This window comes from Cryptotermes secundus, unplaced genomic scaffold (genome assembly GCF_002891405.2).
Source record: "Cryptotermes secundus unplaced genomic scaffold, Csec_1.0 scaffold964, whole genome shotgun sequence".
In the NCBI taxonomy this organism is placed as follows: domain Eukaryota; kingdom Metazoa; phylum Arthropoda; class Insecta; order Blattodea; family Kalotermitidae; genus Cryptotermes; species Cryptotermes secundus.
In genome coordinates, this window is record NW_019725428.1 from 1,216,397 (window position 1) to 1,243,433 (window position 27,037).

At 44.3% G+C, this 27,037-nt stretch overlaps 1 protein-coding gene across 4 annotated transcripts in view; it reads left to right on the forward strand.

Annotated features, from left to right (window-relative positions):
- Window positions 1-27,037, forward strand: part of LOC111863422 — a 357,450-nt gene that overhangs the window by 168,779 nt on the left and 161,634 nt on the right. For all 4 annotated transcript variants that reach the window (XM_023849735.2, XM_023849737.2, XM_023849738.2 and 1 more), the window contains one exon: window positions 16,452-16,507. The gene's annotated coding sequence lies outside the window, so the exon portion shown is untranslated. The remainder of the gene's footprint in view (window positions 1-16,451; window positions 16,508-27,037) is intronic.

Sequence of the window (27,037 nt, forward strand, 5' to 3'; positions counted from 1 at the left end):
TCGTTTACAAACACTCTTAAGTACAGGAAATACAGTGCTATCGCTGATTTACACATTTGCCACTATTTCTCAGTTTACACTAATCGGCTCCTAGCAACGGATCTCAACCCAGGAACTGAAACTTCAAATCACTGTATAAAGGTCTTCTTGTCTTCAGTCACTTTGTACTCCTCTGTCCTAATCTGTACTCAACTAATCTTCGGAATTCACAAAGGACATGAGCCATTCTCGTCCTTGTACACTCTAGTGCTGAACCCTCCTAGACTTCTTATTAATTTAAGCTACAGTAGGTCCTCATTATATAGGCTCCGCACGAACAACACAGAAAACACAGTTCCACTGATGCGTAGCGCAGACCACACAGAAAACAAGTCACATGATAGCTATCTTGTCAATCCATTGGCGCGCTGAGTGTTGCCTAGCAGCGAGCTATAAACATCCGGCCTATCGTGTGCTGTTATCGCGGGGTATTTATCGATCCGTTGCCTGACAGTGCGTTGACATGTCACAATGCACAGACCTGGTCCTCCAGTCAGGGGTTGCCTTCAAATCTGACGATCATGGTCTGTAAAAAAATATTGTTGGGAAGTGCAATGAAGTGAAAACAGGATGCAATCTGGCAGAATCTTCTAAGGAAGGCTAGGGCACAAGAAGGGCTGTTGTGTCAATGATGATAATGTTGATTGATAAACTACATATGGTACTTTCACTTCATTGGAAGATGAATCGAGTTCCAACGAATGAATGACATTTTCGTGTCTTTAGTTTTTTTTTTTTTTGCTTGAAACATGTATTAAAATAAATAGGCTCTAATTCGCGTTACAGTTATTGGTTAATGTCTGCTTCATGTTTGTGATGTAACTAGCATTAATAATTGCGACACACAGCGCGCATCGAACATCAACAGGACAACACTAAAGAGTCCTGTTTCCCAAACAGAACCACAAGGCGGTAGACGCTCGGCTTCCTTCAAAGAGAAGCAATAAAAAGGACCCGAACCAATTTGGTTTAAACATTTTAACAAAATCTTCTTAAACATACTAATTGTAATTTATAAATATTTTAACCTATTAGTACAAGCCGCTGTAGTTGTTGAAAACATTAGATTTTGTACTCGTATTGTGATAACATTGTATGTATATATTAATATTCACAAAACATATTGTAATTGTGGTTTCTAATTGTATTGATATCCTTCTGAAGATGTTCTATAGGACAGAAACATGTTGAGGATAAAATATTAAAAGAAAAAAAAAATAACTTCATCAGAGTCACGCTGGACAGAATTAATTAACCATTTATAGCAGAAGCGGCCTCCGTAGTCTAGGGGTAACGTTCCCACCTCATGAATCAAGGTACGCGGGTTCAAACCCGGCGGAGGTCATGGAATTTTTAAGGGCGGAAAAATTCAGGGAACAAGTCCTCCGGGAGGGACTTTAAGCCGTGGTGGGTCCCGTGTCGTAGCTTTACGGCACGTAAATCCTCATGTCTCTAGGATACCTCTGAGCAAAATTAGGCAACAAGTTTCCCGCCCAAGTAGTTACCAATGCCTCTGGTAGATGGGGAAAATATCAGGTACCGAGGGCCGACCTCGTTGGCTGAACGGGACTGATAGCACGCACCAGTACCAGTAGGGTATGGCGACGGTAGAAATTAAAGGGGGACGGACAGTGGACCAATAAGTGGTCTAAGTGCATGGGGAAACCCACCCCCTCTAATAATAATAATAATAATAACCATTTATAGCATTAATAATCTTTAATCACATACAGAAGGATGTAGAGTGTAAAGGATATTGTTTCCCTCGCAGATGACGATGCTTCAGATCCCCACCGGATGTAGAACAGTTCCACGAAATTCCTTTCCCGCAGAACCCACTGTCCTTTCCGGTTCAGAGCTTCCCCGAAACGGATGTTTTATTAAAGCTCATAAATAATATTATAATCTCATAGCGCATGGATGAGTTACACTGAAATTCAGGGAAACAAGAACGTCAAGTGAGAGTTATTCATCCAGCTCAGATTTTTGCACGTTCAGGTCATATACACACTTGAGATGGTTTATTTAATGATGCTGTGCCAACTCAGTATCAGTTGTGCCCAATTTTTAGATACCCTTTTCTCCTTTCTCTTCTCTTGTATCTACGAGCTGGATGGTCGGGGTTCGATTCCCAGCAGGAGCAATATTTTTCTCTTCTCCAAAATGTCCAGACCGGCTCTCGGGCCCACCCAGCCTATTCAGCGTATTATTATTATTATTATTATTATTATTATTGGAGGGGGTGGGTTTCCCCATGCACCGCGACTAATAGTCTATTGTACGTCCCCCTTTGATATTCTACCAGTCTCCATACCCTGCCCGTACTGGTGCTCGCTATCAGCCCCGTTCAGCCAGCGAGGCTGGCTGTGGTACCCGATGCTTCTCCATCTTCCGGAGGCATTGGAAACTACTTGGGCGGGAAACTTTTTACCTAATTTTGCTCAGAGGTCTCCTAGAGACATGAGGATCTTTTACGTGCCCTAAATCTACGACACGGGACCCACGGCTTAAAGTCCCTCCCGGAGGACTCGTTCCCTGAATTTTTCCGCCCTTAAAAATTCCACGACCTCCGCCGGGTTTGAACCCGCGTACCTTGAGTCATGAGGTGGGAACGTTACCCCTAGACTACGGAGGCCGCTTATTCAGTGGATACCGGGGTTTCTATCCCCGGGATAATACGGCTGGGCCGTGAAGGTGACTACTCACCTCCATCTATTGCCCAGGTCACGAATGCTGGAACTATACCTCCATTCCCCATACATCTTCATAGCGTGTTGCTTAAAGAAACACAGGGACAAGTTTACCTTGTCTTATTTTATATTTGTCTCTTTTTATCTTTTATTTTTCCCATGTATACCTCCTCATTTGCTTCGTAACCACTTTTCCTGAACATTTTGTATACTGTATGTTACGACATTGCTAGTTCGGATATGTTAATTTATATAGTGACTATGTAAGATTTGAGGTCTTCACGGCGGTGACTATGAAGAATACCGTGTTCTGGGATGTGGCGCCGTGTGGAGCTTGTTTTAACCAACGTTTCGGAGGAACGTTCCTCCGAAACGTCGGATTAAACAAAATCCAAATTGCGCTACATCCCTGAAGACGGCGTTCTTTATATAGTGACTAGTCTGCATATTGGACGACTGAGGAATCGGGGTTCGGTTCCCTGCAGCGGCTCTGGGGTCTGCCTAGCCTCTAATCCAATGTGTGTGAGGGGCTCTTTCCCCTTTGGTGAAGCTGACCACTCATCTCCATCCACCACGGAGGTTAAGAATACGTGGAACTATGCCTCTACTCCCTATACATCTTCATAGCGTGGGGTGTAATGAAGCATTGTGAGACCTATACATTTTTACCTGTTAGCATATTAACTATTTTGGTTATGTGTACCACTTTCTTTAACATGAAAATATCCTCTGCGTTTTGCCAATAAAGTGTATTTATGCACGTATGTTCAGAAGAATACACTGCGACTATTTCCCTAGACTACCTTAACAGGTTAGTCTTTGTAATGGAAACTTGAATGTTTTCTGTGAGGTAGGAACTCAGCTTGTGAATATTACTTACGTTAAATTGAGGCATATAAGGGCTTAACACACTTTTCCAAACTTAGAGCGTTCAGTTATGTAGTTAAATTTTTACCGTACTCTTTGCAGTTCTGTTGTGATGTTCTCAGCAGAAGAGAGAACTTTATATCCGCCGTGAAGTTCATGACTTCTGTTCCACATGGGTACAAGGGTTCCTGTAAAAGTTTTTGTGTTTCGGAACGCTGGTTGAGGAAGCCTGTAGTACATTAATTATTGCCGCAGAAATAGTGTTGGTAAGGAAGTGGAATTTTTCTTCCGGAGGCAGTATTTCCCTTCAGAGAATATTGAATGAACAAGCTGTATTTAAACTTTGTATGGCGTTACATAGAGCTCCATTTTTTTCATTCTGTCTGCGCACTTGCAGAGTGTTACACAACATCCTACCATTGCTGTCTGCATCCGTCATTTTCTCTCCACCTCAGAATATATTCGTATTTCTTGTGACCGCGGAAAGAAACTAATTACAGAAAAAGTAATTTGTCTGCCAGGAAGACAGTCTGTCTCTTTCACTTGTAAGGCGCTCACTCCAATGCAAATACAGTACAGTTGAAGTTACCGAAATCGGAACTTCGACTGAATTGGAAGATACCTTCGTCAGGATTGAACGTTATAATATAATATGGACTGAGAGCGTCGTTAAAGTTTACATAAATGATATACGTCACATAGAAAAGGTAAAGCTATCCTTGTAACAGGCCGTGGAAAGTCATATGGTTGTGAGACGTCGAGGTTCCCACATTTTCTAGACAGTCGGCTCACAGATGGCGGTGAGGTTAGCGTTAGACCCTGTCCGCCCTTTAGTCGCAGAAAGTCTCCTGGTACTCAGTTCCAAAATTGTTGATAAGAAAGAGGTACTACCTACTCTTTCTAATACCGGTATTTATTGTTCCAGTGACAAAATCGATACAGTTTACATAGTTGAATATAATTTCGAAAATTCCACCCTCAACTTCGCAACTCGTGTGAGGACATTCGTGTCGCTCGTCTGTACAGTGTACGTTCTACTGTACAGTGAAATAGCTCTTACTTACTTACTTACTTACTCATGGAGCTGAGCCCTTCTGGAGGAGACGCCAATTCTGCAGCCACTCAAGAATTTCCTAGCATTTTATGGAAGCCGAAGGGTCATTGCCGTTTTCACAAGAGCCCTGCACTTGTCCCTTTCCTGAGCCAGATCAATCCAATCCATACTATCCCATCCTCTCTCTCTAAGATTAATTTTAATTTTGTCCACCCACCTACGCCTAGGTCTTCCCAGTGGTCTCTTTCCTTCTGGCTTTCCCACCAATATCCTATACACATTCCTCGTCTCCCCCATTCGTGCTACAATGAAATGGCTCTATCTCGGAAAACTTTCGCAATAGGTCACATGTACATGTACAATTTTTTTGCTTAGAATGAGCTATACTGTGGCCTCTGAGAATATTGAGTTTTCCTCCTGTTGCATTCTGTATAGTTTAGCTACTGATAGCGTCATTATTTGGTCCACATGAAGATTAAATGTCATTCAGTGCAGTGTATTACTTGGGATCTCAGTGAAAGACGGAGGGGGTGGAGGAAAGCTATTCGCATTCCAGCTGCGTAGCAAAATCCGGTTAGAATTGTCCTTATAGCCGGCCTCATGGAGCGTAACAAGAGGACTCGCTGAGCGTGAAGTTGCCCGCAAACACAAGCTTAGACGTAGTGATAAGCTCCCGTGGTTAGAGAGATTTGTTTCACTAGTAACTGTATAGGCGCCGGCTATCAGCTTTCCGCTCGAGGGGCTAGCGACTGCCGAGCGGTGAGTGGGAAGGATGTGCTGCAGTTGTATCGACATTACGCATGCGTGCATGTGTTTGGTGTTAACACCTCAATTTCGGTCACTTGTGACTGCCCCTGCATCCACAGGTTTCTGCGGCAGAAGTGTGTATACATTGCAGTCTGCAGCCGTTGGCCAATATGAATTGATTTTTTAGTGTAATCTCCTTATTTTAAAAAATGAAAAGTCTTATGACATCACCTTGCTGTCTGTATGTCTATCTCCCCTGGCTTTTTCATTTTTCAGTGCTGTCAGTGTTGCGTCAAAGTAAAGAAGGCCTTCTTGTTTTCAACATGCCGGTGTTCCGACTCTATTCCGGTTTTCTAGCTACGTTTTGCACCAAGTTTATACTAAAACGCTGGCCGGGAGAGCTCAGTCGGTATGGCGACGGGCTATGGGCTGTACAGCCGGGGTTTGATTCGCGGCATAGGCAAGATTTTACTCTTCTTCAAATCGCCCAGACCGGCTCTGGGGCCCACTGTGAGTACTGTGCTCTGATTTCACGGGGGGTAAAGGTGCAGGGGCGTAAAACTGATCTCTCACCCCATCGAGCGCCGAGGTCCAGAATTGTGGAACTGTACCTCCACTCCATTGTACGTCTTCATGGCAGATCTCTCTCTCTCTTGCTTTCCTGTTGCTCCCACTGGAGCATAGGCCATATATGAAACGCTTTGTTTCAGTTCAGTTTCATAATCCTAAAACAATCGGTAGGACTCCTTGGACTGGGGATGAGCCTGTCTCAAGACCGCTACCTACACAAGACAACACAAACACAGACTAAACACAGACATTCATTGATTTAGTGGGATTCGAAACCACGATTTCAGTGTTCCAACTGGTGAAGACAGTTCATTCGTTAGACTTCGCGGTCGTTGTGATCGGTCTTCATGGTACAGGAACAATTCTGTGTTTTCATCAGTAGTTAGACTGTAGCTTCCGATGGAGTGACAAATGATTGATTAATTGGAAGGGATTTGGAAGGAAGCGGCCTGCTTAATAAAGGGTCTCATCCCGACAGTTGTCTGGAGGGGCTGATGGGAATCATGATTTACCTCAGGATAGCCAGGTGGTTAGTCCGAGATTCGAACCACTCACCTCCAGAATTGAGTTTGGAGCTTGACCGCTATGATAGTCCGTTTCGTCTGATTTGTATGATTTCATGGTCACGTCGTCATTTCCTGGATAACAGAAATATATAAATTATTTGAACATTACTGAGGTGTGGAGTGGAGTAGAATAGAATGGAGTGAGTGAGTGAGTGAGTGAGTGAGAGCCAGCGGAGTCACTCCCTAATAGAACTGGAGTTACCGGTAGGTCAGACGCCTCCTCTCGTCGAAGAGGAGGCCACATTTCGAAACACGCGAAGTTCTGGAAAGAACAAAGATATCGTCAGGATTCCCAACAGGGCCCGAAACCAAGGGCGCCTGTCCTGGGGAGGTTCAGTAGAAATTTCCTAGACTGGGCTGAACTGGACTTTACTTCCTGCTTGTTCTTATTTTTCAGCTTGTATTCTTATGTGGTTGTTGAGTGGTAACACGCCTGATATTCGACAGATTTCGGCTTCGAATCCCGGTCTGGGGCTCTGTTCTGACCGAATCTTCCGTAGGCTTCATTAGTCTCCAGGCAAAGAGGGGTGCAATATCTCATTGTGACCGAGCTACTTGCTTTCACATCTTTTGTAGTTCATTATTTACTTACCATCCTACAATTTGGCGAGACAGTAATCCGGTGAAATAAACCTTAAGCAAATAAATATACTTTATTCTTGTGTGCCTCTTGTTCATGTACAGAGAGACCTGCATGAATGTAATGTACACAAGATTCAGACCCCTGGGTGTGATGTCGGACCCGTATAATTGTGCTTTCAGTGTTTGCGAAGTTCTCTTTTGTGTTCGCAATTTTGCTATATTCACGTAGAGACATGGGAGATATTTCATCGCGAGGAACTTCAAGTAGACTAGTGTAACCACATCCATGATAATGTCACGATTTTGAGCGTGAATATAGACGGGGTTTGGATTTGTGAGTGGATTTATTGACCACTTTTACACTCACGACTCGGAACTACAGGGAATTAAAGCGCCACCTCAATTCTCCACAATTCACAAATCATCACAGCACTCGCTGAGTCTTTTTTTAGTGTACTGTGTCTTCAGCAGTCGTTCCCTGGCAGTGGCTTCTAACATTAGAAATTGTTCAGCCTCACACGCTCAGATCCTCTCTTCACAGTATTCCGTGCAGAACTCAACTGACTGGGTCTAACCTTGTACCTTAACATCTCGGCGCGAACCACGTAGAAACGTTTCGTTTCCATCGTTGAAATCCAACTGTTGCATTATTAAGAATCTGCTGCCTAGCAACGGGAACGTGTCTACCGAGCCGTTGCCCAGTCACGGTCGGTGTTTACAGAGTCACCGATTAGCAACGGGTCTATACGCCACAATAAGATATGAACCAGCATGAAAGAGGAATACATCATAGCTTAATTTGACTAACCCTTTGACCCTGAAGATGGAGGCCATATGTTCCTCGAAAGGTTCGGGCTTTCTCTGAACTAAACCGCAGTACAACCCAGGGGATTGTACTTTTCATACACGCCGTTGTGAAAACCTCCGATAAGACATGTGACAGTACTTTATTTACAGCAGGGATACATACGTCGTAGAGTCATTAAGTTCGTGGAATGTGGTTTTATCGCATCATATTACAAGATACTCGCATACACTTACACAGATCCGCATCATCCCTGAAAATAGTTGCCGTTGGCCGCTATGTAAGTCTGCTAACGTTGATATAGCTGCCGAAAACATTGCTGAAACACATTGCCAGGAAATTCCCGTACGGCGTCTCTTGTGGCAATGGCCACCTCCTCGGACAACTGAAATCTACGACCACGTAGCTTTGCTTTCAAGCGGTGAAAGAGAAAGAACTCGCATGGTGCGAGATCAAGCGAGTACAGAGAGTGTGGCAAAACGGTGACCTGTTGCCTTGCCAGTTCCTCTTGGACAAGAACAGACCGATATGCAGGGGCGTTGTCGTGTAGCAACAGCCAATTCTTCCTACGCCAAATGTTTCGCTAAGGGATTTTCCTAGTTTCTGGCAGAACTTGATGTTTGCCCGTTGTTCAGACTGCCATATTTTCGATTTCCGCCACTTGCATTTAACTGCAGTTCACAATAGAGTTCGTAGTTCTACTTATACTGTTTGCACACAACTGCCTCTTGCTGTGACGAGAGATGAACCGACAGGGCATAATATCGTGCCTCAGCCTATCCACTGTAGTGTACTGCAACGACGCTTTGCGGACATTCCACGAACTTATTGACCGTGGAAGTATAACAGTAACCTGCATGTTACACTTCTGCAGTACCTGCCAAAATCTAATGGGATAAAACGCTTTCCTATGTAATATGCAAACAGATACGTTTGTACTCGTATCTTACGTGCCCTCCACAATCGATTTGCTGTCAGGAGTGTCGAGTTGCGGAAGTGGCCGTCTGTCACATTTCCCTCGCCAGCAATCGTGCCAACTGTTGGCCTGAACCTCTCCCGAATCGTGTTCAGACCCATAGGCCTACAGAACAAGAATCGCTATGTTCAGTTTCAAAATAGTCACAGTTACTGAGTGGTTACATGGCTTTGTAAAGGTTGAGTCAGTACACCGTGTTTGTGTTGAATATTTTTCTTTGTCTACTCACTCACTCACTCATGGAGCTGAGCCCTTCTTGAGAAGCCGCTAGTTGTGCGGCTACTCAAGAACTTACCAGCATTTTATGGAACCCGAAGGTTCATTACCGTGTTCACAAGAGCCCTCCACTGGTACCTATCCTGAGCCAGATTAATCCAATCCATACCATCCAATCCTATCTCTCTAAGATCCAGTTTAATATTGTCCACCCACCTACGCCTTGGTCTTCCTAGTGGACTCTTTCCAGCTGGCTTTCCCACCAATATCCTATATGCAGTTGTCTCATCGACCATTCGTGCTACATGCCCTACCCATCTCATCCTCCTTGATTTTATCGATTATACTTGGAGAAGAGTGCAAGTTATGAAGCTCCTCATTATGCAGGGTTCTCCAACCTCCTTTCACTTCTTTCGAAGTGTAAGTCAAATCTAATACACATGACGTTTCGGAATTTCATTCTGCTTCTGTCTACTGTAGCTTAGTGCCATTAACTAGTTCCATAGAGCCCTTCTTGAATATCTGATAATTGCTCACCCAGCCAAGGAATTCCTCTGCGACGTGACACTCTGCCGTTCGTAGGAACATACTGGCTATATGTACGATGTTATGTTCGTACAGCGGTGGGTATGAACAGTTCTGTCTTCTGCGTTATAACGCCAGTGTAGTCCGTTGAAAGTCAATTGACTTTTCGGAAGAATATGTCACCTCCATCTTCAGTGACGAAGAAAAAGCCTAGGAAGAATCCAGCCTGAAGCATGTGGCAAGCAGAGCTCTGCTTTCTGATTTCTTGTTTGGCTTATTCTCTCATCCTCAAGATGGAAGTGACATGTTCCTCCCCGAAACGTCGGTTTACTTGCAACGAACTACACGACGTTATATCCCAGAAGGTAGAACTGTTTATAGGCTACATCTCTGGGAATTTTGTACGTTCCTTCGAGACTTCTGTCAGCCTATACGTCCCGTCCCAGAAGACACTTCTTCAACGAAAGAACCTCAGATCTCACCAGAAATTCTCTGTCTTTTAAGCAACTCTGATGTTCATTACCTCGTTACCAGGAGCCGGCTGTTGGACTCCATCTGGAGCCGGACTCATCGACCTCCGTTCATCAAAGCCTGTTATCATCACAAGATCCACCCTAATGTTATCCTTCCAGGTGCTTCCCCTTCTAAGCCACATTCTCAGCCCATCATAGACCTCTAAATCTGAACATCCTATTGGCACTTGATGTCATATAAATGACGAAGTTACATTGCGCAATAACCTAAATTGTGTTCTTGACATCACCCATTGTAGGTCTATATTTTTAGCACCTATAAAAATATTTGCCGATCACAGTGGCCGCGCGGTCTGAGGTATGAATCGTCTTCGCCCTCTCGAACACTGGGATCGTGGGTTCGAATTGCAGTTGAGGCATGGATGTCTATTCAGTTAGGACTGAAATCGAATCTCTGTGGTACAAACAGTATATTCCGTCTAAAACATATTTGATGGAGCGTCATCATTAGAAAGTCACTAGATTCTACTTTCAGCATACATGTATGATGCGGACATACCACTGCAGACATTTCTTCCCTTTGCCTACTCAAGGTATGACGTGCCCTCAGAGATGATTATTATTATTATTCGGAGGAGGTTGGTTACCCCATGCACTGCGGCCATTTATTGATCCATTGTGCGTCCCCGACACGGGACAGACGGCTTAAAGTCCCTCCCGGAGGACTTGTTCCCTGAATTTTTCCGCCCTTAAAAATTCCACGACCTCCGCCGGGTTTGAACCCGCGTACCCTGAGTCATGAGGTGGGAACGTTACCCCTAAACTACGGAGGCCGCTTGCCCTCAGAGATACTTAGAACAGACTAGACCCTAATGTTAAGTTGGTACTTATCCTACTGTTGCATTCAACGTTTATGGATATTGCACTTTTCACGAGAGGATGCTTAATGTGGGCCACTCACGATCTGTACTAGCATTGCTTCATGACTCTCGGATTCATCGGTGGAAATCAGCCGTTCGTGAAATACTCGCTGAAAAGTACCCATTGTGATCAGCGATAAGGCGTTAACTTCCCAGCAGAACATGATTGTATTGGAGTGAGAGGGTCCGAGGTTTGAGCTCCGTTGTGCCCGTTAAATGCAAATACTAAAAAGTGGACAAGACACGAGGAAATACAGATGGGTACAACATAGTGAAGCTTTCACTAGAACGGAGGTCAAATGTACAAAATAAAAGGATCTGAACAAAGGAAATGTTATAAATTATATAACTATCCATTAATGGTAGGTTATAAGCTCTGTGAGGAGCCGGGACAGCTTAGTCGATGTAGCGACTGGCTACGAGCTGGACAACCGAGAACTGATTCTTGGCAGCGACAAGAACTTTCTTCTCCTGGGCGGCCCGGGTTCGATCCCGGGTCAGGTCAAGTGGGATTTGTGGTGGACAAAGTAGCGCTGGGGCAGGTTTTCTCCGAGTTCTTCGGTTTCCCATGCAAATCTTCATTCCACCAATTGCTCCACAATCACCCTCACCTATCATCTGGGGCTCGTACAGTAGGCCAGAAGTGGCCGCAGTACAAGGGACTTAGTCCCACCCCACTAGCAATAAAAAGAACACTAAAGTAAGGAGAAGTTTATAATTAACCTACTGTGAATCCATAGACTACTAGAACCATGAGTAGATAAGCAACGTTTTCTGTTAGAAACCTAAATGAGAAATAGAGCTTCAAGATTCCGCCACTTGAAATACAGTTGAAGTTCTATGGTTATTTTTTGTTATATACAATACACAAATTCAACACAATTTGGAAGGGTAAACAATGAAAATCTATCATGAATTTTTGCATTACTGGTTATTTTATTGTATATTTATAGTGCCACGTGATTTAGTGACTGTAGACTTGGTTTGGATTTGTAGTTCAATTTATTGAACACTTACAGATCATAACTACAATTAACTATAGCGCTATCTCTAATTCAAACACTCTGCAGTTCATTACAGCACACATTAAATGTTTCAGCATTGCTGTATCTTTACCGGTTGACGCCTGGTAACGGCTTCAACTCCGTAGTTACCTCAGCTTCTGTTTTCACGTCCTTACTGGCCGGAGACTGTCTCACAACTAGCTCCTACTCTTCTAACTGTCGTCTCAAGACTCTCTCGTAATCGCAGCTGCTCCTCGTTATGTAGCCTCGGCACGGACCGCACAGGAAACACCGCTTGCAGCAGTTCTTTTATCGTTCCGTGCATGTCTTTTGCGACCATTACCCAGCAGCAGCTGTTGTACAGCTGCTTATTTCGCGGTTCTTGTCTAACAGCAGATCTACGTGCCACAGTAGCGCGATTAATGAACAGTAAATTGGGATGGGTGTGGAAGGAAGCATTTTTAATTTAATTTAAGGCGCCATTTATTTACAGCGGCTGAGGAAAACTACAAGGTACTTCCATCCGGTGTAGTCGATGTCCGGACGAGATTCGAACTGTCCGCCCTTGGAATACAAATTAGACTCGTTACTGCATGGGCCGACGTTCTTGATGGCAACAGTACTCAAAGCAACTTCGTGTACTCGTGCGTAAGGTATTGTTGTAAATAGTTTGTGAAATGCACTGGGTCAACAATTGATATTCCGATTTCTTTATGGGGTATAATTATCGTCCGCAAACTCCGTGGCCTGTAGTCCGCAAGTGAACTATAACCACCGAGCGACCGCCGCTTGTCGGCGAAGTGTTCACTTCTTTGGATTTAGTAGCTATATATAATTCTTTTCCAAAGAAAGGTCAGCCTTGCGTCAAACCCCTAAACTGAAGGACCAATTCACTGTATTTATGTCCCCCAGTGACAGGGTGGTCCAGTCATACCCCAAGGTACCGGGTTCCCTCTTCCTCGCCTTCTACGACTCGCAGAGCTAAGGAGGTACTCTAACCCGCCTTCACGCCGGAGCCGGGATAGCGCAGTCGGTATAGCGACTGGCTACGGGGTGGAGGACCAAATGGTCGGAGTTCGAGTTCCGATCGGAGAAAGATTTCTCACTTTTCTATGTCGTCCAGACAGGTTCTGGGGCCCACCCAACCCTCTATCCAATGGGTACCGGGGTCGCTTTTCCCGAGAGTAAAGCGGCTGGGGCGTGAAGCTGACCACTCACCTACAACTAGTGCCGAGGTTAAGAAAACGTGGGTCTATACATCCGCTTCCCCACACGCCTTCGTGGCGTAGTGATTAGTTAGGCACAGGGAGTGTACCTTACCTTACCTCCTCACGGGAGCTTTATGGACTATAGCAGATGGTAATATCAGGTCTTTCTTTATAATGTTCTCTCAGATCTGGTTATGAATGTAATATTATTCATCAGATAAGTGTGTTCCCTTCTACTGACATTGTTCTGCCATGTGTAATATTGAACCAGTACACTGAGAGGTTAAAGGTCAGTGGGCCGCGTACCAAGATGATTGCAGCGTATAGCGGCGTAAGAGAAATACTGCTGTTGGGCGAAGCAGTCACGAACGCTGCCAGTTGAAATGACCGCAGTCATTACGTCTCTACCCTGTAATCGTATTATGACAAAGCCACATAACGTACCGAACAGTGTGGATATTCAGTCGTGAATGTCGAAGTGCGCATGTAAACACATTTCCTATTAATGTATTCATAAAGTACTCATTTCTTTTGAGATATATACATAAAATGGAGGATAATATTGTCACGATTTAGGAGATGTGCGTGACTTACAGACGGGTTCTGGATTGGATTATTTGATTTATTGACACCTTATTCACATAACTTGGGACTACAGGCAATGCAGCGCTGTCGCTGATCTACACACTTGAAGTTCACCGTTACACATGCACTAGGGTTCTCAGTCTTCACTGGCCGTATCCTGGCAACGGATTTCATAGCAGTCTCACTGTTATTTCAAATCATACTTGAAGACTTCTTTTCACAGCCTAGTTCCTTTCTTGCCGTTATTCTGCAAGTGCCAACTCATTTCAATTCCCCGGCTCCCAAGCTCATATCCTGGCAGGCTAGCGTCTTGAAATTAAATTATTCTCAACTGAACTCTTCTTTATAACCACTTTACGCGGAACACCTAGAAAACAACCTCTCTGTTGTTGAAAAGGTGTGTTTACAGCGCCGCTGTGTAGCAACAGAATTTAATTTATTGTTGCTTGCATATTTGTTGCCGCGGGAATGTGTTTACCTAGTCATTGCCTAGCAATGAACGTTTATTCTGACTTCACTATTCCGGCTTTCGGGCGTCATGGCACAATATTAAAACTAATCTTGAGCATGTGAACGCAATGAGAAACTAAGATTAATGTGTTCTGAGATGTGAAGCAGTGTAGTATGGTAGATATATACATATGTTTCGGAGGGACATGCTGCCTCCAATTTCAGGTTGGAAGTGTAGGTCAAAGCCGAGCGTGGAAGAAATGTTACAGGTACATGGAGAGGGACCACTGTGATAAGCTCCCAAAGCGAACCAGTCAGATTAGGAGTCTCAGGCATATTGGAAGGCCTTTTTAGCCTACTTTCCTTATTATAGAAAATTAAGTAGGCTTGTGAGGTTTACCTTGCCCTCTATGTGCCTGTAGATGTACCCCCCCCCCCGCAACAAATATTAATGCCTGAACCAATGGAACTTGGTATGTATGCCACGGTACCTGAGCCCATCTCAACGGCGTGATTCATGAATTGACCCAATCAGTAATAACAACATTACAACCTCTCAAACTGTTGAGGCAAAACCTTAATGTTCGCTGAACGCCAGCGCCATTCTTCATGAAACTTGGTATGTATATCATGGCACACGAAGCCATCTCAAGGAGTTTTTCATAAACTCCTATAATCAGTAATGCCGAAAACTGCAGCCTCTCAGACTGTTGTGGTGTTAATCTCGTAATATTACTTGAATGCCTTAACCTATCGTCATTAAACGTGGTGTGTATATCGTGCCATCTGAGGTCATGTCGACAGCGCGTCATCAGTAATATCAAAACTGCAGCTTTTTAAATTCTGTTTTATTGTCTTCATTACGCATACGTGTTATTTTTTTCCTACTTATAGCGTAGTTGGTTGAGATACTATGCTACCAGCGGAAGGTCGTGGTTTCGATTCCCGTTGAGGTTATTGGAGTTTTCAGTTGACCTAATCCTTCCAGCCGCACTATGGCCCAGGGGTGACCCAGCCTTTAAAAGAAATTAGTACCAGGAATCTTCCTGGGGGGTAAAAGGCATATTACGTATTACATACCACAAAAAGGGGCAAAAATGGCCGTGAATAACCAGTGGGAGGGGGTATCGGGGGGTTAGCTGAATGGAGAAAGGACACAGTGGCTTTAGGCTAGGAACACACACAGCGACATCGCACAGATTGCATGGTGCATGTTCTTTTTTCAGCAGTTGATAGTTATTGAAACGGTGAAGGAATTGCCCACTCGAAAGTAATGGCTACGGGCTGGACGACCAAGGGGTCGGAGTTCGAGTCCCGGTGAGGGCAAGAATTTTCTTTTCTCCACGTCGTCCAGACCGCTTCTGGAGTCCACCCTACCTCCTATTTAATGGGTACCGGGGGCTTTTTCCCCGGGGTTAAAGCGGCACGGGCGCGAAGCTGACCACTCACCTCCAACTAGTGCTGAGGTCAAGAAAATGTGGATCTATACATCCACTCTCCCACACACCTTCATGGCATGCTTAATTAGTTAAGCACAAGGACAGCTTTAACGTTACCAGTACTAAGAAAGACAATAGCTGTGTTAACATAAAATCTTCACGAACTTCTAAATCCTGTTTAGCCCCCCAGAATGATTGACTATTCTGGCATTGATCCGTCGTCCGATGTCCGAAAAGTCAGTTAGTAAGATGCGATCTTCACGGACTTCAGGATCCTACTTATTCCTGTGGAGGTTGAGTACCGTAGTGTGTCCGTGGTGTGGGTGTCAGATGTGCAAGTAGTTCAGATGATATTGTGTCTTGTTTGCTGGCTCTTCGTGACGGTGAATTGAGGTTGAGTGATTGGTGTGCACATTTCAGGGGTAGCTGCTTTATCATTCGTCCTTGTTTACTGAATGTGGTGTTCGTGGTTTGTGAGTGGAGACTGTTCTCCTGGAAACAAATCCTTGTTCCCAGGACGCATGCTTACGTCTCATCTCCAGAAACCGAGACCAAAACAGGATTTTCATACAGCTGTTTGTAGCGCGACTGCCTCTGTGGTCTAGTGGTGAGAGTTCCTGGCTACAGATCCAGAGGTCCCGGGCTCGATCCCCCGGCTTAATGGGGCATATGTGTCTCGCTTAGTTCCACGTACTGAACAGCTTCCCCGCTACAATTGTTATTCTTTTGTTTCAGGTAGATGCAGTCCTACTGAAGGGCCAGAGACAAATATGGATTGGACTTACAGGAAGGTGAGTGTATTCAGATAAGAATAGCATATATAGGGTGTCACAAAAATAAGACATTGTTTAAATAAATTGTGACAATACTCGACAGATTTTTATGACAGTAGTTATTCAGTTCGGTTGGGTACTCGAATGTTTTCCATTATGAATGTTAAAGGCAGGCTTTTGTTTTCACAAAGGCCCATGTCTGATCGCAAGTTATACATTATGTTACTGTAGGTCACATTACAGTTCTGCTAAATAGTTTGATCTGCCGATCACAGTGGCCGCGCATTCTGAGGCATGAACCGTCTCCGCCCGCTCGAACACTGGGATCGTGGCTTCGAATTCCACTCGAGGCATGGATGTCTGTATACGTTTATTCTGTGTTTATGTTCTGTTTTTAGGTGGCGGCCTTACTAATCCCCGACCAAGAACTACCGACTATATGTAAGATTAAGAAAATGAAAAAGAGGTCCACAGGGCTGTCTACCCATAGAGAGAGATATGTAATGCTCTAGTTTTGTATTCAGGAAGTGTTCGGTTCGAATCTCGGCTAGAACGCCGTCTGACATGACTAAAGTTTTCGTGGTTTTCTGGAGTCCTCCAGAAAAATGCTTGGGCAGTACCTCAATGTGGCCACAGCCGTCTCCTTCCAAATCCTTACCACTTTATCACTCATTAATCCTCAAATAACTCGACGCTTTATAATCATGATGCTTATAACGTCGTTGAAGTAACTCACAGACTCGTAAAATATATTCCTGTAACAGGCTGTGAAGGTCCACGGTGTTGTGAGACGTCGAGACTCCCACATTTTCTAGACAATCGGCTCACAGATGGCGTAGAGGTTGTCAGCCTTACGCGCCGGCCGCCGCCCTTTATTCCCGAGGAAGATTCCTGATACTCATTTCTGTTAGAGGCTTAGTCGATCCAGGACCATAGTGAGGCTGGAAGGTTTAGGTCAGTTTAAAAATTCCACCTCATCGGGACCCTAACCCGCGACCTTCCTGCTTGTAGGATAGTACCTCAACCAACTACGCTACCGCGTGCCCCCACTCACAGACTGGTAACTCTGGTTTTTGTACATGAACTGTTGAAGTTCGTTTCAGACATGGTAATATGACGGATTGAAAGTTGGATATTCTGGTGGTCGTTCTGGGAACTAGAGAAATGCAACCGTAACGCCATCAGACACTCGGACAGCGGGTGATTGTGAATGTAAAAGCCTGTTGTTAACATTCAAAGTGGCAAACATCTGTCAGTGTAAGGAACCAGGAGAACTGGATAAAGCTTTTTCTTATATATGTCAAGTACGTGTGTACTCATATACTCTACAGAATTTAATCGGGTTTCTTTGAAATTCCCAGAGCCATTCACTTTTGCTATTTTTTAAGAAGGAGATTTCATTCGTCGCTCGACACTGCGTAAACAGGAGCTTTGGACTCGATTAGAGGTTACTAGGAATTCGTTACCTTAATTCGTAAATGTGAAGGTAAAAGGTAAAGCTATCTCTGTAACAGGCCATGGAGGCCCATAGGGTTGTGAGACGTCGAGGCTCCCACATTTTTCTGGACAGTCGACTCAAAGATGGTGGTGAGGTTGTCAGCTTTACGCGCCAGCCGACCTTTACGCCTCAGGCAGATTCCTGGTACTCATTTCTGTTAGGGGCTCAGTCGACCCCAAGGCCATAGTGCGGCTGGAAGGATTAGGTAAATTGAAAATTTCAATTACCTTATTGGGAACGTGACTGGCTTATAGCATAGTGCCTCAACCAACTTCGCTACTTCCTTAATTTGCAATGTTTCTATCTCAAAATGACATTTTTATCCAGGTTATGAATGCATTATTTCTATGGGACATAATGGATATATTTTTTTTTCATTGGCGCTACAGCCCTCATTCGGGCCTAGGCCTACCTCCATGAACTTTTCCGTTCACTTCGGTTTTTCTAGATCTTACACGTTCGGTAGGACTCCTTGGGCGGGTGATCAGCTCGTCGCTAGGCCTCTACCTGTACACAAACATCCATGCCCTGAGTGGGATTCGAACCCACGATCCCGGCTTCCAAGCGAGCAAAGACAGTACATGCCTTAGACCGCTCGGCTACCGTGACCGGCATAAGGGATATATATCTTCAGAAAAGAAAAATAATTTTTTTTCCCACCTCCTGTCTTCAATGTCGATGTATCAAACATTGAACCCTTGTTTTCTCTGTTCCACCAAATGTGGAGATGGTTCCTTAAAGAACTACAACCGCGAAGTGTTAACTACTTTACTAATTCACGGAACAGACTCCTTTCTGAGAAGTCAGTAGCACAATAGATCGAAACAGTCTCCTACTTAGATTAAGAAACTGAAGTGAAACGAAGCGTTGTGCTGCAGGTGGGGGCAACAGGAACAGACACAGAGGAGAGAGAGACTAAACGGATTGGTAGCATCCACTGAACACCGGATCGTGCTTATTATTTCTGGAATTAGGGTTTGATTATCCCTAGGACCATAAAATTTTGTTGTTGCGCTGAATAAACATAATCTCCATATGCATATACAGCAATACCTCGCATAGTCCGGCTTCGATCAATCCGGATTCACTATAGTCCGGTTTGAAAATTTCAAAACAAACTAAATTTTAATTGAGCAAAATAAAAATAAATTCTAAATAATTAGTACACAAAATTGTTTTAATACATAAATGATCGTTTTTTTCCTCTTTATACAGTAGCACTCAGAGGCACTCACCTGGTTTTACTGCGACCTATTCCCTTTTATTAAGGCAGTAGTACAGGGACTACGAAAAATTTAGAATTATTCAGCCGGTCAAGAAGGTTCATTACCGTGTTCACATTGGTCTGTAATAGGACTGTATTCTCAGGTAGGTCCATTGCTTCACGTCTTGATACCCTATTTCTGTGAGATCTGTTTTAATATTATGCATCGGCATACGAAGTGGTCCACAGACACTATTAACCAAGGTAGGGGCCAACTATCCTTCTTTCCATGGGGAACGTGAGGCTTTCGAAAATGACAGATGTCTAATATTTTCTTTATGGCTCTACAACCCCTTGGACCTTGACCCCTTCTCAGTTTAGTAATTTTCATTACACAGAATGGAGGACTCCTTGGACGAGTGATCAGCCCGTCGCAAGGCTGCTACGTACACACAGGACAACACAAACAGAATAATCGCACACACAGACATCCATGCCATGAGTGGGATTCGAAGCCACAATCCTAATGTTCGAGCGGGCGAAGACGGTTCATGCCTTAGGTCGCGCGGCCACTGTGACCGGAGGCTTCTTATCTGCTTTCTTCTTTTTTCTTTTCCTTGGCACTACAGCCCCAGTGGGCCTAGGCCTACCTCCATGAACTTCTCCGTTCACTTCGGTTTTTCTAGGTCTTACACATTCGGTAGGACTCCTTGGGCGGGTGATCAGCTCGTCGCAAGGCCTCTACTCTTTATCTGCTACTTTTTTTAATTTCTGTACCACACTTCTAGGCTCGAACCATATTAATGTTGCACGATATTTTCTTGGAGAAGCTCCTAGATGCTCCATACATTTCTCTGTCAGGTAATGACATGAATATGACGCATCTCGCACCTTTCGAATGGAAGATATCTGTCCGTCCGATTGGTTCATATTTCCGTGATCAGATATTCAACGGAGAAATGATCGGAGTATATCAGAGCAGCTTTGAACAGTGTTAGTTAGTTATTGGAGAGGGTGGGTTTCCCCATGCACTTAGACCAGTATTGGTCCAGTGTGCTTCCCTCTATGATATTCTACCAGTCTCTATATCCTACCGATATTGGTGCGTACCATCAGTCCCGACCGAGCCAGCGAGTTCGGCCTCCACTAGCTTGGCGGTATCTATAATGCTTCCCCCATCTATCAGAGGTGTTAGAGACTACTTGTTGAATTGAATTTGGCTCAGTGACCTCCTTTGGAGATACGAGGTTCTTTTACGTGCCGTAAAGCTACGACACGGGACCCACGGCTTAAAGTCCCTCCCGGAGGACTTGTTCCCTGAATTTTTCCGCCCTTAAAAATTCGACGACCTCCGCCGGGTTTCAACCCGCGTACCACGAGTCATGAGGTGGGAACGTTACGTCTAGACTACGGAGGCCGCTTTTGAACAGTGTTACTCAACTAATATGTCTTTAAGCTTTGACTGGGGACCTCACACGTTCCTATTCACATCACGGGAACCCCAGAGTGAAAGATTCTGACAACGGTGGCCTCACAGCAGTAATACGAAACTCCCTTGAACAAAGGTCACTTAAGAAACTCAAAACCCTTCCTGGTCTGGAAGCATAGTAAACAGATCATCTTTCACGGAAATATTAGTGAAGATTAAAATCGTCTGGGTTGTAACGCCGTGCATTTCGGAGAAGGCCCGACTTTTCGGACGAAAATATTGCGTCCATCTTCAGGGTGGAAGAATAAGCAAAGCAAGAATCTAGAATTGGGTTCCAAACAGCTTGACGTCTGCTTCTACTTGAAGAGAATGTATGCATAATAGGAAAACCAGAACGGAAGAGATTTCGACATAGATGGGAAGATAATATTAAAATGTATTATAGCGTGTAGAGTCATTTCTAGGCAACGATCGCAAACAAACAGGTTCCCGCGCGCAACAGTAGAGTTACTGTTGGAAACGGAGCCTTTTGCCGTGGTGCTTACCGATGGGTTATAAAGGGGACAGCTGGGGCAACAATAGGCGGTTGGAAGGGAGCTGCCGTTCAGAGAAGCCCAGAAGCAGAGGAGTAGCCATTGTTAAATCCGTTACCAGGCAACTTCAGTGAAGACACTGCGAACTACAAAAGATTTAGTGTATTGATTTGTAAAGTGCGGAAATTATCGATGGCGCTATAATTAAGAGTAATTACGGGTTATGTGTTAAAGTGGAAAATAAATCCAATATCCAATTCAAAACCCCGTCTAGAGTCACTCATACACGTGACAGTACTTATTGAAATGGAGCATGGGAATGCTGTGGCCCAAGATAGTGCAACTACGGCGATGAACCTTCGGGTTCTTCAGAAGGCGGCTCGAATGCCTTAACTAGCTAAGCGACTGCTAGTTTCTGCCCCACAGAGTTTGAACATTAATGAGAAGCGTATGTTTGCGTTTTTTTTTCAGAAAATTTTAGGACCTATGAATATTGATAATTTTTATATCGTTCTTACAAATTAGTTCAAGAAACACACAAAATGGTTCGGCGATCGATTGACCGTTGAACGGTGACGTAGAGTCTTAGTATGCAGCAGGTCCTTCTTTGTGTGTTGACTTGTATACCAGACCTTTCAACGGCTGTCACGTGGTACTAGTAGTCATAATCAGATATACTGGATTCGAACTAAGAATGCTGCAAAAATAAATTAATACACCGATAGAGAAGCTTAACAAGGACATCGGACTTTTATTGGGGATTCAGTACGTTTTCAAGTGATGCATGTGTAAAGCTGGAACGTGTAGGGGAATGTGAGGTAATACTGCATGTGTAAAGCTGGAACGTATAGGGGAATGTGGGGTAATACTGCATGTGTAAAGCTGGAACGTGTAGGGGAATGTGAGGTAATACTGCATGTGTAAAGCTGGAACGCGTAGGCGAATGTGAGGTAATACTGAATGTGTAAAGCTGGAACGTGTAGGGGAATGTGAGGTAATACTGCATGTGTAAAGCTGGAACGTGTAGGGGAATGTGAGGTAATACTGGAGTGGGGTAACCGCCCTTATTCGTGGCCACCCTGCGAACTTAATTGCACCGCTGTGTGAGGTGTTCTCTTTAAGGCTTCATTTACTTCTTGTGCGAAGTGCTCTTTATTTTTTATGGGATAAGAATGTTTTGGGAGGAAGAGGTGTGGTGTGTTGTCACTGTATAACATGCCGTTTATTTCTTCTTCATCTCATTTTTCTTTTTCCCCCTTCTCCGTACTTCATCAAGGAAGATGACTCAAGCAGTAACGCTTATAACGTATTTGGAAGGTGTCCGGTTCGAATTTCGGCGCGTACACCGGACATTCTTACTGAGGTTTGTAGTAGTTTTCCTCAGCCCATCCAGACAGCTGCCGTGATCCTGTATAAAATAGGCAACGACCACTTCCACATCCATTCCAATTATTTACTGTCATCTAGCTGTTCGGCGTCATATTGTCATGGGTCATTAACGGCGTCCGTAAATTAACTACAAAAATAGTACGCATCTCTCAAATTCCACTCATCTCCTCCTCCTTCTCTCCCTCTTTTTTACACCGCTTCACCAAATTATGAAACTTAACGTCCCCACTCCGTGCTGCCATAACCGCCGTCTCGCTGACTTGAATCTCAAGGTGTTCACCATTCACAGTTTACTGTTAGGAAATATATGGAAATAATTGTGCTTTATGTGCATATTTATTTATGGTTTATTGGATGAAGAGTCGGGATAGCTCAGTCGGTATGACGACGGGCTATGGGCTGGACTCTGGGATTAGAATTCCGGCAGAGATAAAATTTTCTCTTCTCTACAGCGTCCAGGCCGGCTCTGGGGTCCACCCAGGCGTCTATCCAATGTGTACCGGAGGTTCTTTACCCTTGGGTATAGCGACCGGAGCGCGAAGCTGACCACTTACCTCCATCTAATGCAGAGATCCACTCCCCCCATATGTATTCATGACATATTGCTTAATTAATTAAGCATAGGGACAACTTTGGTCTTTTAACTTATGGTTTCTTTGATGACGCCGTCAGTAGATCATAATACTTACATGATAGGTCATGGATGAGCAATGAGTTGGAGAGGATGAAGAAGGAACGGTCTTTGTCTAATTGAGGTACTGTCCCGGCAAAGGCGAAGCAGTGTTGAGTAGAACCGTTTGACGTTATGACCATTCAAATCGTTCGCATCCACGATACACTGAAATTCAGTGTAACAAATATAAAGGTTAGGCGACTCCGAAAACCATGTTGATGTTTTCAGCTCGCACAGTACACTCGGACGGTTCGTAGTAATTGCCCACCCTTCTCCTTCGTTGAAGGTTAGTGTCTTTCTCCGTGAAAATGGCAAGGAAACTCACTTGCAAGGTGATCTCTTTAGACATCATGCACAGTTTTGTGCATTGTACGAGATGCTTAGTGTCATAGTCCTCATCTTCTCTTTAAAGGCAGAGGTATACCTGCAACAGTCGGTGGAGGCCCACAGGTTTGTGAGACGTCGAGGGTCCCACATTTTCTAGACAATGAGCTCACAGATGGCGGTGAGGATGTCAGCCATACGCACAGGCCGTCCTATACCCCCAGGAAGATTCCTTGTACTCATTTCTGTTAGAGGCTGAGTCGATCCCAAGGTCATAGTGCGGCTGGAAGGGTTAAGTCAATTGAAAAATTCAGTGACCTCATTGGGAATTGAAGCCTCAACCTTTCGGCTTGTAGGATAGTGTCTCAACCAACTACGCTACCGCGTGCCCCCCCCTCATCTTCCTTTACGACAAAAAACAACTGTTTTGCTACCTTTGTCTGAAAAATCGCTTTGCCCTCTGTGGGTTTTCCTAAACCGCCTCGTAGTTGAATCGGCAGAACGTGGCTGTAGGTGCTTACTCCCGTTGTCATGGAAACCCAGTTCCACCTCCCCCTCTCCCTGTCTCCAGACAGTCAGTACGGAGCAGACGATGTACAACACAAGCATCGATCCCAGGACAGAGGCGTCCTTGACCCTGACCGTGAGCTTCGCATCGATCTCTGGACCACAGCCAGCGTCGCGCTCTGTAGCTCTGTCTCTGTCACTCCTCCCACACATTTGCACCCTGCTTCCAGGCTTCCGATTATCAGTTACTGGCTTCCATGTTAGGGTAGTTTCCATTGCGGGCTCGGTCGCTAATATATTACGGCAACTCTTGCCAACTCTTGGCGTAATGAAGGTTTTTATCTTCTGAAAATGCTGACACTTCTAGAGGGGTGGTTACATGCCTCACAAAATATATTTGCAGGGTTATTCTGCTCCTTGCAGTAATTGTCGACAGTTTACCTAATGGAGGTTCGTACGTTACGTGGGTTTATTCCTCTGCGTAACACAACTGTCAGCTGGTTTCTAGACGAGATCTTGCGTTATGCCAACTCTAACATCTTATAGGACTTTTTAACACGTACTTTAGACTAAAATAACTTGAAATTTTGCCCGTAAAATGTATTAATGTTTGTTCTCCTTCCTAGAATGATGATACAGCTGAAGAAATGTTCAATTCTTTTCCATAACATCTGTGAAATTGTTTTTGGCTAAATTTAGTACGCCATTCATAAAAAATCTACAGCGTACACAGTTTCTTGAGTCTTTCTTTTTTATGCACGAAATGTACTACGCGATTTCAAATAAATACTGGCATTATTTAAACTGATCACAGTGGCCGAGCGCATGGAATTTTTTCACCTGCTCGAACATTTGGATTGTGAGTTTGAATCCCAGTAGAGCCATGGATGTATGTGATTTTTCTACGTGTGTATTGTCCTCTATAGGTAGCAGCCTTGCGACTGGCTGATCCTACTTCCAAGGATTCCTACCGACTGTCTGTAAGATTTATAGTTTTATAACAATTCTAATTGGGAACAGGCCCAGAGGGCCTATTCCGTCAAACGGAGAGGAAGAACCAATTATTTAAATGAGAATAAATGTTGATGAACGTCATCCATTATTAGCGTCCATTGTTTATCTTGCGTCAAAATTGCAACACTTTTTACATTCTACACTTCAACACTACATGTTTCGGCCCCAAACGGCCATCTTTAATTCTGACGGAAGATAAACAGTGGACGCTAATTTGAACAATTGCAGCGGGATGCTGAAATACAGAGTCATCCATTATGGTTATCAAAGTTATAGGGGCCATCAGAATAAATATAAAATTGTGAAAAAGAAAACTGTTTGGGTTCAAAATCCAATACTGAGAACTGTGACGTGATGGAAAATATTTGTATTCAGATTTTAAATCAGAAATTGGAAATTCATACAAAGAGTTTGTTTCCATGACCTCGCAAGAAAGTGATCTCCTATCCATTCGACATGAGTGGAATGTAATTTTCTGTACAATTACATCAACAATAGGGAAGCCGGAGTAGTTCAGTCGGTATAGCGGCGGACTGCCGGCTGGACGGTCGGGGTTCGATTCCCTGCAGGGACGAGATTTCTCTCTTCTCCACAGTGTCCGGACCGGCTATGGGTTCCACCCAGCCTCCTATCCAGAGGGTACCGGGGACAAAGCCGTCGAGCTTTGAAGCTGAGCATTCACCTCAAGCCCGCAGCTTGTCGCTGTACCGACTGGGCTATCCTGGTTCCCCCAGTTCGGNCGTATCTTGGCTTATTTAACTATTATCTTTGAAGTATCAGACTCGTATTCGGGAGGTGGTTAGTTCGAATCTCTGTTGGAACATCGTCTGTCCTGGCTTTCCTCAGTACCTGCAGGTCAATGCCGGTAAAGTATCTCATTCAGTCCACTACCGCTTTTTTTTTCAAACCCGTTTCCAATTCATCATCTATCCACTCGACACTATACAGGATGTCCCAGGAGGAAAGGTCAATATTGTAGGAGGTCATAGTATCCGTCATTCTAAGCAAAAAGTGTACGTGTACATGTGTCCTATTCCGAACGGTTTCTGTGATAGAGCTATTTCACTGTACAGTTCCAAAATTGTTGCTAAGAACGAAATATTGCTTGCTGTTTCAAATACTGGTACCTATTGTTCAAGTGACAAAGTTGGTACAGTTTACCTAGTATATATAATTTTTATATATTTTACGTGGCTTTAGTTCGCAATGAACTGTACCGACGAGCGACCGCCGCTTGTCGGCGAAGTTAGTGGCTACTTTAGCGGATAGAGGACGTTGCGTGGTCAGCGCAACGAATCACCACTGCCGTTACTTTCGATTTTCTAGACTGGAGCCTCTACTTTTCCATTCAAGTAGCTCCTCAGTTACCTTCACGAGGCTGAGTGGACCCCGTTCCAGACCCACTACTTCTCAGAAAATCTTGTAGCGCCAGGAATCGAACCCGGGACCTCTGGATCTGTAGCCGTGGTATAAAGTGTCAAGGTCATCGTGAGTGGTTATGTGGAAGGAGTTGACCGTATTCTGTTTATGGTTCTTTCCTGGAATTGTCTCTTTGACCAGAGAAAAGTACGCAGATCGCCTGTCATAATGTACGTTACTCGAGAGTTTTGTGGTTCTACAGCCCCTTGTTGGACTTTGGCTGCTTTTTCAGTTTCTTGATCCTATACACACTTGGTAGGACTCCTTTGACGGGGAATCAGCCTGTTGTAATACCTGTGCCTACATACAGGACAGCAAAAACAGAAAAAAACCACACACAGATATCCTTTCCTCGAATGGGATTCGAACCCACGGTCCCAGTGTTTGAGCGGGCGAAGACAGTTCATGCCTCAGACCGCACGGCCACTGTGATGGACCTACTTGAGACGTCTACAGAATACAAATAAAAAAGTATTGACACCTCTGCCCGAATTTTATTGTCTTTGAAACTACTATAATTTGTCTGTTTGATGTGAGGTTATGTTATCGGCTTCTGGT